This window comes from Bos taurus, chromosome 14 (assembly GCF_002263795.3).
Source record: "Bos taurus isolate L1 Dominette 01449 registration number 42190680 breed Hereford chromosome 14, ARS-UCD2.0, whole genome shotgun sequence".
Taxonomy (NCBI): Eukaryota; Metazoa; Chordata; class Mammalia; order Artiodactyla; family Bovidae; genus Bos; species Bos taurus.
The window spans coordinates 29,118,619-29,125,678 of NC_037341.1; the positions used below are offsets into that span (position 1 = coordinate 29,118,619).

General features: G+C 49.8%; 1 non-coding gene across 1 annotated transcript; it reads left to right on the forward strand.

The window, feature by feature from the left end:
- Positions 1-5,737: 5,737 nt before the first annotated feature.
- Positions 5,738-5,848, forward strand: MIR124A-2 (microRNA mir-124a-2). The gene has a single exon (NR_031158.1). It is a non-coding gene; the product is annotated as a microRNA mir-124a-2 (primary transcript).
- The last annotated feature ends 1,212 nt before the right edge of the window (positions 5,849-7,060 follow it).

Below are 7,060 nucleotides of genomic sequence, written 5' to 3' on the forward strand. Positions count from 1 at the left end.
AGACGCGGATTACCCAAACGCGCGAGGGCCGTAAGTAAGATCTTTTTTTTTTTTTTCCCCCTGGGTGAGCCGGACTCTGCGTCGCGGCGGAGTTGGGGGTGTTCGCTTTGTGAGTCGGGGTCACGGGTTTGCGTTCGGGTAGTTTTATTTCCCAGGGCTTTCCTCGAAGCTTGCACTTCCCGCACGTGAGCGGGAGCAGCAGCCGTTTCGCCCGCGGTGGGCGTGCGGAGCAGGGCACTTGGCTGGCTTGGATGCGGCGGGCGGGGGCGGCGGGGGGCGCCCAGGCGAGGAGTTCCCGCGTTGCGAGCATCCTTCGAGAGCCTCGCGCCGGGCTCTGGGCTGCAAGGTTGGTTCCCGGCAGTGGATGGAAATCAGGTCACCGAGGTCCCTAAGCTCCCGGACTCCCAGACGTGCCCAGGGGACGGGATGGAATTGGAGGAGAGATCGAGGGAGGAGGAGAGAGAAGGGAGCACCCCCATCCCCCACCACCCCCCCAGGCCTAGGATGGAGGACCGTGGAGGGCCATGGCCGCTGGCCGGGGCCCTCGGTTTACGAGACTTGGTCTTGGCCGGGGTTAGCTGGCTAGAGAGCATCGCGCCTTCCTAGATAGAAGCTAGGAAGCTTCCTAGTTAGCTGGCTAGCGAGCGTCGCGCCTTCTTCTGCACCTCAAAGAGAAGATCTGGTGACAGGGACTGAGCGAGGGTGGCAGAGTGTGTCTCAGAGCGCCCAGGCGGGAGAATCTGTGGTTCTAAGGGAGGTGTGTGTGTGTGTTTTTTTTTTTTTTCCCCTCTTGGAAATGCGCAAGAATTCCGCGGGCTCACGCTTTCTTTGTGCGCCAGGCAGCGCCAAGCGCTTTGTGCTTCACAAGGAGAAAATGGCGAGTCCTATTGTGTTTAGGCCATTTTCTTCCGGTACAAGGATTTTCCCAAGTTCTAAAGACTTCTTTGGAAAGTAGCCTTCTCTTGCCCTGAAAAGTGTGAATCGCTGTAGTTCGGCCCGGTGGCCTGGGGTGGGTACCGACCTCAAATGAGGCAAGAGCCTGTTTTCTTACCGTTGGAGTACTTTGTATCAAAACAAAAAAATATGACCAGTTTGTGCAGGTCGATCCCCTTCAAAGACTCGCAGCGGCTCTCAGAGATTCAGAAAATAAGCGTCTGTTTATGTGTTTATCTATATATATCATACTTCTCCTGATAATCTGAAGGGAAAGATAAAGGACAAAAGACAATTAGGTGTGTGGAAGATGGAGGGAAGTTTTTTTCTTTATTCTTTCACCCCTCAAGGAAACCCCAGGAGAGGTTAAACGTTAGTCTGCCAGGTCAATCTTTTGTTTTTTAAACTGAAGGTGAAACGTTGTTTTGGACTGAAGGAAGCAGCCTTAACCTCTAGAGGATATGCCTTCTTTGCTTCACAAGAAAAAAAAAAATTACAGGGTTAAAGAAGGGATTTAGCTTAATACTCTTAGTGCTTGTGTATGTGCGTATGTGTGTGATTATATCTATCTATACAGAGAATTGAGAAGGTTGCTGTTTGGCCTTTTTTCTTTATCATTTTTGTGAAGATTTCTGCATTTGTTAAGCCATATGTAAAAGTGGACAAGGATTCCTCTACAAGAATGCCTTACATTTCTGAAAGCAAAAAACAAATGAACAATGAAAAACTGCAAATTGGAAAATACTACTTCCTACTGACTACAATTCTTTGGAGCCCTAAACGTGGTGGTGATTTTTATCAGCTCAAAAGTAATGTAATACAAACTTCTCCCATCTGCTTCTTGTACTCTAAATTGGGTGGCAAATATATAGAAATGAAAACAACTGGAATAGAAAAGAGGACTTAAACCCTACAGACGTTCCCCTTAAAACATTATCTTAAAATGTTAAGGCATCAAATTGGTGCCTAGGCATCCTGATATCCATTTTTCAAAAGGTACCCCTACCACCTCCCTTCATGTGGATCAAGACCATGGACAGCGAACTAATATGAAATCACTGAGCAAAAAAGCAGCTCTTGTAAAATTTTGTGGGAGCAGAATGGAAGCTTACATTCAAAACATGTCAGGAGACAAAAACAATCTTTAGATTTTTATAAGGAATTAGACTCCTTTACATTGTGGCATTTCAAACATTCTACTACATTCAAAGAAACAATGACTTATATACCCTACTCGAGTAGTATATGTTATTAATCTAACTAAGAGGAGGTCCGCCCTTTGTTACTGATAAATAACAAGTTTAAATCCATCCTTTTAAGGTGTGAGCTGTTTCTTATAAGGCCTTCAAGCAGAGTGAGGACAGAGAAATTTTACTGTTTTAGCCTGGCATTAACTGAATGACACTGGAGCAAATTAAATTGATTTTTATCAGTGACTGAATTTCTAAATGCATAGAATTGGAAAAATTAAATGCCACTTTGATAGACAGGAATAATATGAATAGAGATATAACCCAGCTACTCCTTCTACTCATGTTTAGGCAGTGTAATATATAACCAGCAATGCAGTGTTGTCAGCAAACATTTTTTTCTAAGTAAATCACAGATTTTTTTCATATATACACATTTGATTTCGGGCACAGGGTTAGTTCAGTGCAGCTCTGGGTTGGAGATCAATTTATGCTGTTTCCTACATTGTATGAATTGCCTTTATTCCTTTCCAGAATTGAACTTCATTTAAAGCCATTTCATTTGTGGATTACATAACACGTTCAAAACTGCTCATTTAAATTTCCAATTTCGTGTATCTTTTGGTTTATTTCATAACCTGACTTCAGTGTGACTTGTAGAGGCCTGGGAAATAATATAAAGCAAAGGTAATACTCAGGTGTAAAGAAAAGAAAATAGTTTATATTTAAATTTTAAAATGACATCAAGTTAAAGAGAGTTTAGGGTTTCTAAATTAATTATTTGATCTTTACTCATTGAATTTGACTGTAGAATGAAATTGCAGTTACTTGAATGTATAGAATCTTACAATTAGGTGCTAGATATGTTTTGGACACACACACACTTTTTTTTTTTTTTTTTCTTTTTTTTACAATGTCTTCAAAGTACTTGCAAAGAAAATGGAGTGATCAGGACCATGGTGAGGTCCCCTTGGCACACCCAGTGCTGGCCCTGGATTCTGCTTGGGATGCGGAGGTCAGTTGGGAGAGGGGTCATTGTTTAGAAAGGCACATTAGTCCGAAATGGCATCAGTGATGAGATTAAACATAAACCTAAATCTTGGCCTGGGTAAAGGATGGCAGTGGGGCAAGAGGAGATGCAGACAACCTTGGTTCTGCTGCCTGCGCACATAACTAAGAAGCCACCCCGAAGTCCTCCGCTCTTCTGGAGCCTGGACTCTGTCTGGGCCTAAGGTGCTTATTTTGCTGTTTCTTGGTCGTCTGTGTGTGGGGATAAGAGCCCAAGAGCTTAGATTTGGGGATTCAGACAAGAGGTCCTGAAGCTGTGGTGGGCTCTCGTCTCCATTTTAAGGAGAGGCAGCCCGGAATGGTGACTTGGACTTGGCTTATACGAGCCGGAGCATGGACGGCAGGGCTGTGAGAAGAGATCTGGAGAGACTAGGGGCACGACTTCGTGGGGGGTGGGGGTGGCGGGCTGTCTTTGGGCCCCCTGTGTTGGTGCCAGTGGGGTGTAAGGCAAGGGCAGGGTACTCGCCCTTCGCTGTACCAGGCGCAGCTCTTTGGGGGCTGAGCGCCTTCTGCGGCTCTTTGGTTTCAAGGACACAGCGAGCTGCTCAGGACTTTGGGAGCCAACATCTGTCTGACTGGTGACGTCAGCAACCCGTGTAATCCTCTTCTGCTGAAGGCAGATGCCTTATTTGTTTGGCTGGAGCGAGCCATTAATCCCTAATTCTGGATCAGCAAGCGAGGGGGAAAGACTGGACCGTTCCGATCCACCCCCTCCCCACCCCCACCTCCCACCCTAAAGCACCTTATACCACCGAAGCCTCTCAGCCTCCTCTTTCCTCCGAGAACGCGCTGAGCAGCAATCGAAAACGCTGTGGTCCTCTGCAGGTTTGAGCTGGGCTAGCAGGTCTTTCTCCTTCGGATTTCCAGGGCTCTGTGTTATCTGTGATGCTTTCTCTCATCGATCTTTTCGATTTTCTTGCTGGGACTCGCCGATCTTGCAGTTTGTAGGGTACCAAGCCAAGAAGGGGTGGGGATTGGAGAGTGCGGATCCAGAGTTCGGTGTAAAGGATGGGGTGAAGAGGGGGAAAAGGGGGTACACCATGCGGGGACGGCTAGACTGCACCGGAGGACCCTCTGCGGACGCGTTCTGAAGGTTCCGGCACCCGAAACCCCTTCTCTGGCCGCGAAGATGCCGCAGGGTCCGGCCCCCACCTCGCGGCTTCCGCAGCGGGAGCAGCGCGCTCCGCCACCGCGCCGCCCCCCAGGCTGCGCGCCCAGCTGAAGCCTGGGGACAGCCTGGGGACGGAGATTGAGGCCCGCCGGCTGAGGTGCCGTCCTCCCGTCACCTATCTCCCTCGCCTGCTCCCTCCCGCCTCTTGTCCCTTCTCCCCCCGCCCAGGTTCCCCCTCCTCCCTCCCGCCTCCCTCTCTTAATGATGCGCTGTGATTCTGTTTTTCAGGGGCGCGCTCTGGGGTCTCCGCACTAGACCGGCTCCCGGCGGTCTCCGCAGCCACAGCCGGGCTCTACGCCGCCCCTGGTGCCGCGGGGGCCGAGAGTCCTCCCTTCCTCGGACACCGGAGCTGGAGTGGGCCTTTCCCTCCTGCGGACCGCGCCGTAGGGGACGCCGAGAAATGAGCCGCTGCGCCCGCCGCCTCCGGCCCGCTGTGCTGACGGCTCCGCCCGTAGAGGTCAACTCCCCTCACCCCTTTCTCTGTCCTGCTCGCCCTCCCTCGGCCCGGCTCCGGCTCCGCCAGCCTCTGGACTGTGGCCGCAGTCTGAGGATTGCGCATCCGCTGCGCTGAGCTACTCCGAACCGTATCCCTCAGGCGGGCCCAGACCCGAGGTCCGCGCTCCCGGGCGGTGGGAAAGCCTTAGCAAGCAGCCTTTTCTCTGCAGCAAAGCTGTAGCTGGACCAGATGGGCCGCCCAGCTCTCTCGGGACTAGGCAGGTGCGGTTGAGTTAATTTTTCCGCATTACAAAGAAAGATGACCCAGCCCGCCCCTGGACTCTGATCTCCCCCAAACCTCCCCAGCGAAACTGCGGTCGCGTTTTCAGAGGACACAGAGACTAGGCGTATCTGCGTGTTTATCTTCCCTACACATACGTATGATGGTTGTCTTTTGTGTGTGCTAGATTCCTTCCCGACAGCAGGAAATGATTGGCAAAGCTTTCTGCAGTAGAACGTGAAATGGCGCGGTCCTTAAAATATGCTCTTCCTCACAAGCGACTTAGAAGAGATGCAGGGCGGACCAACTCAGTTAATTGCCTTCCGTAAAATGATTACGAAGTTAGTTCTGAACCAGAGGGGGAATTAACTTCGATCCACGCCCGTCGTTTGAAAACTAGATTTATAGGCGTCTGTATATTTCTAGGTGCGCTGTAAATGGCATGCAGATATATGCATATGTATACGCAGACACATGCATCGTCTACACTTCCAGACTAATTAGCAGCGGCTCTGGCAGCTGTGGCAGGAGGCGAGCTGAGACCGGAGCCATGTTTATGGGTTAGAGGACTCCGGGGGAGTCCTAGGGACTCGACCTCCCGGCAAGGGAAAAGGGCAGGAGGAGAAGTGTGATCTTTGCAGTAGGTCAGTTTCTTTCCGGATCAAGATCAGACTCTGCCCTCCGTGTTCACAGCGGACCTTGATTTAATGTCATACAATTAAGGCACGCGGTGAATGCCAAGAGCGGAGCCTACAGGCGGCTGCACTTGAAGGACACCAGAGCTTCTTAGGATAAGAAAGCGCAAAAGGCACTTGCACGGGGCGGGGATGGGGGGGGGCACTGAGGGGGTGGTAGAAAGAACCCATCCTTGGCCAACAAAAGGCCCTCAAACTGATTCCAGAACCAGCCTAGTGTTCCGAAAGCAAAAGGGTCATAGTTTTCACTAAGGGCCTCAGAAACCCGCAGGAAAATCCCCGAGGGAGATCTTAGGGGCCGGCGCTTCAGTGACAGCTGTCAGGAGAGCAGTGGCTCCCTGTGCAAATACTCTACAGAGTTGAGGCGTTTAGAAAGCAGTGGTCCTTTCACGAGTAGGTAGTGTGATTGTTTACAATCCTGGACCAAGATGCGGAAACAAAACAGAAGCAAGAGAGGATCATCACATTAAATGGCGCCCTCATCACATTGCACACGAAATCTCAAACAGCTCAGCTCCTTTGGGAAGATCGCAACCTCCACCTCCCCCTCCCCCCGCCCTACCTCTCCTTCTCACTTCCCATTCTCCAGTCGGCCTTGCTTCGCTTAAAAAAAAAAAAATGATTTCCTTGTTTCGATGTAGTCGCAATGGTCAAATCAGTCAACAGAGTAGGACAGGGGGAACAGGCCAGGCCACAAACTTTAGAAGCACCAGGCAAATTAATTTATTTGAAAGCCAAAGAGCTGGACTCTGTTGAGGAAATCATAGTTCCGCACCACGGCCTTGGAGCCAAAGACGAACTCAGCTGAGAAAGCGAACCTTGATAGATGTCTTTGTTCTGCCTTGGCCTACGGGGCTGGGAACAAAGGCGAGTAGCTGAGAAAGTGAAGTGGCCACACTCCCGGCTCCCGGCGCTGTCCACGGTGCTGACCACGGCCTTGTTCCCTCAATGCAATTTTACCCCAAAGCAATAGGACCGTCCAGCCCTCCACCCCCGAAGAATAACTGGATATTAGGTAGTTTGCGAAAGAAAAAATAAATAAAAACAGGGTAAGGCCATATACAGCGAAATCTAATAGTTCACCGCAATAGACCACTCTAGCTCTCGCCACACTTGGCTTATATGGTCTGTCGTAGACAAATAACGTAGACAGATAACGCTTAATCTATGTTCATTGGGGAACAATTTATTTAGGCTGAAACTCGAATCTAGGACCTGCAAGAAGGAGAATGAGGAGAATGAAGGCTTTTTTTTTTTTTTGAAAGTCATCTTCCTTAGAACATAAAAT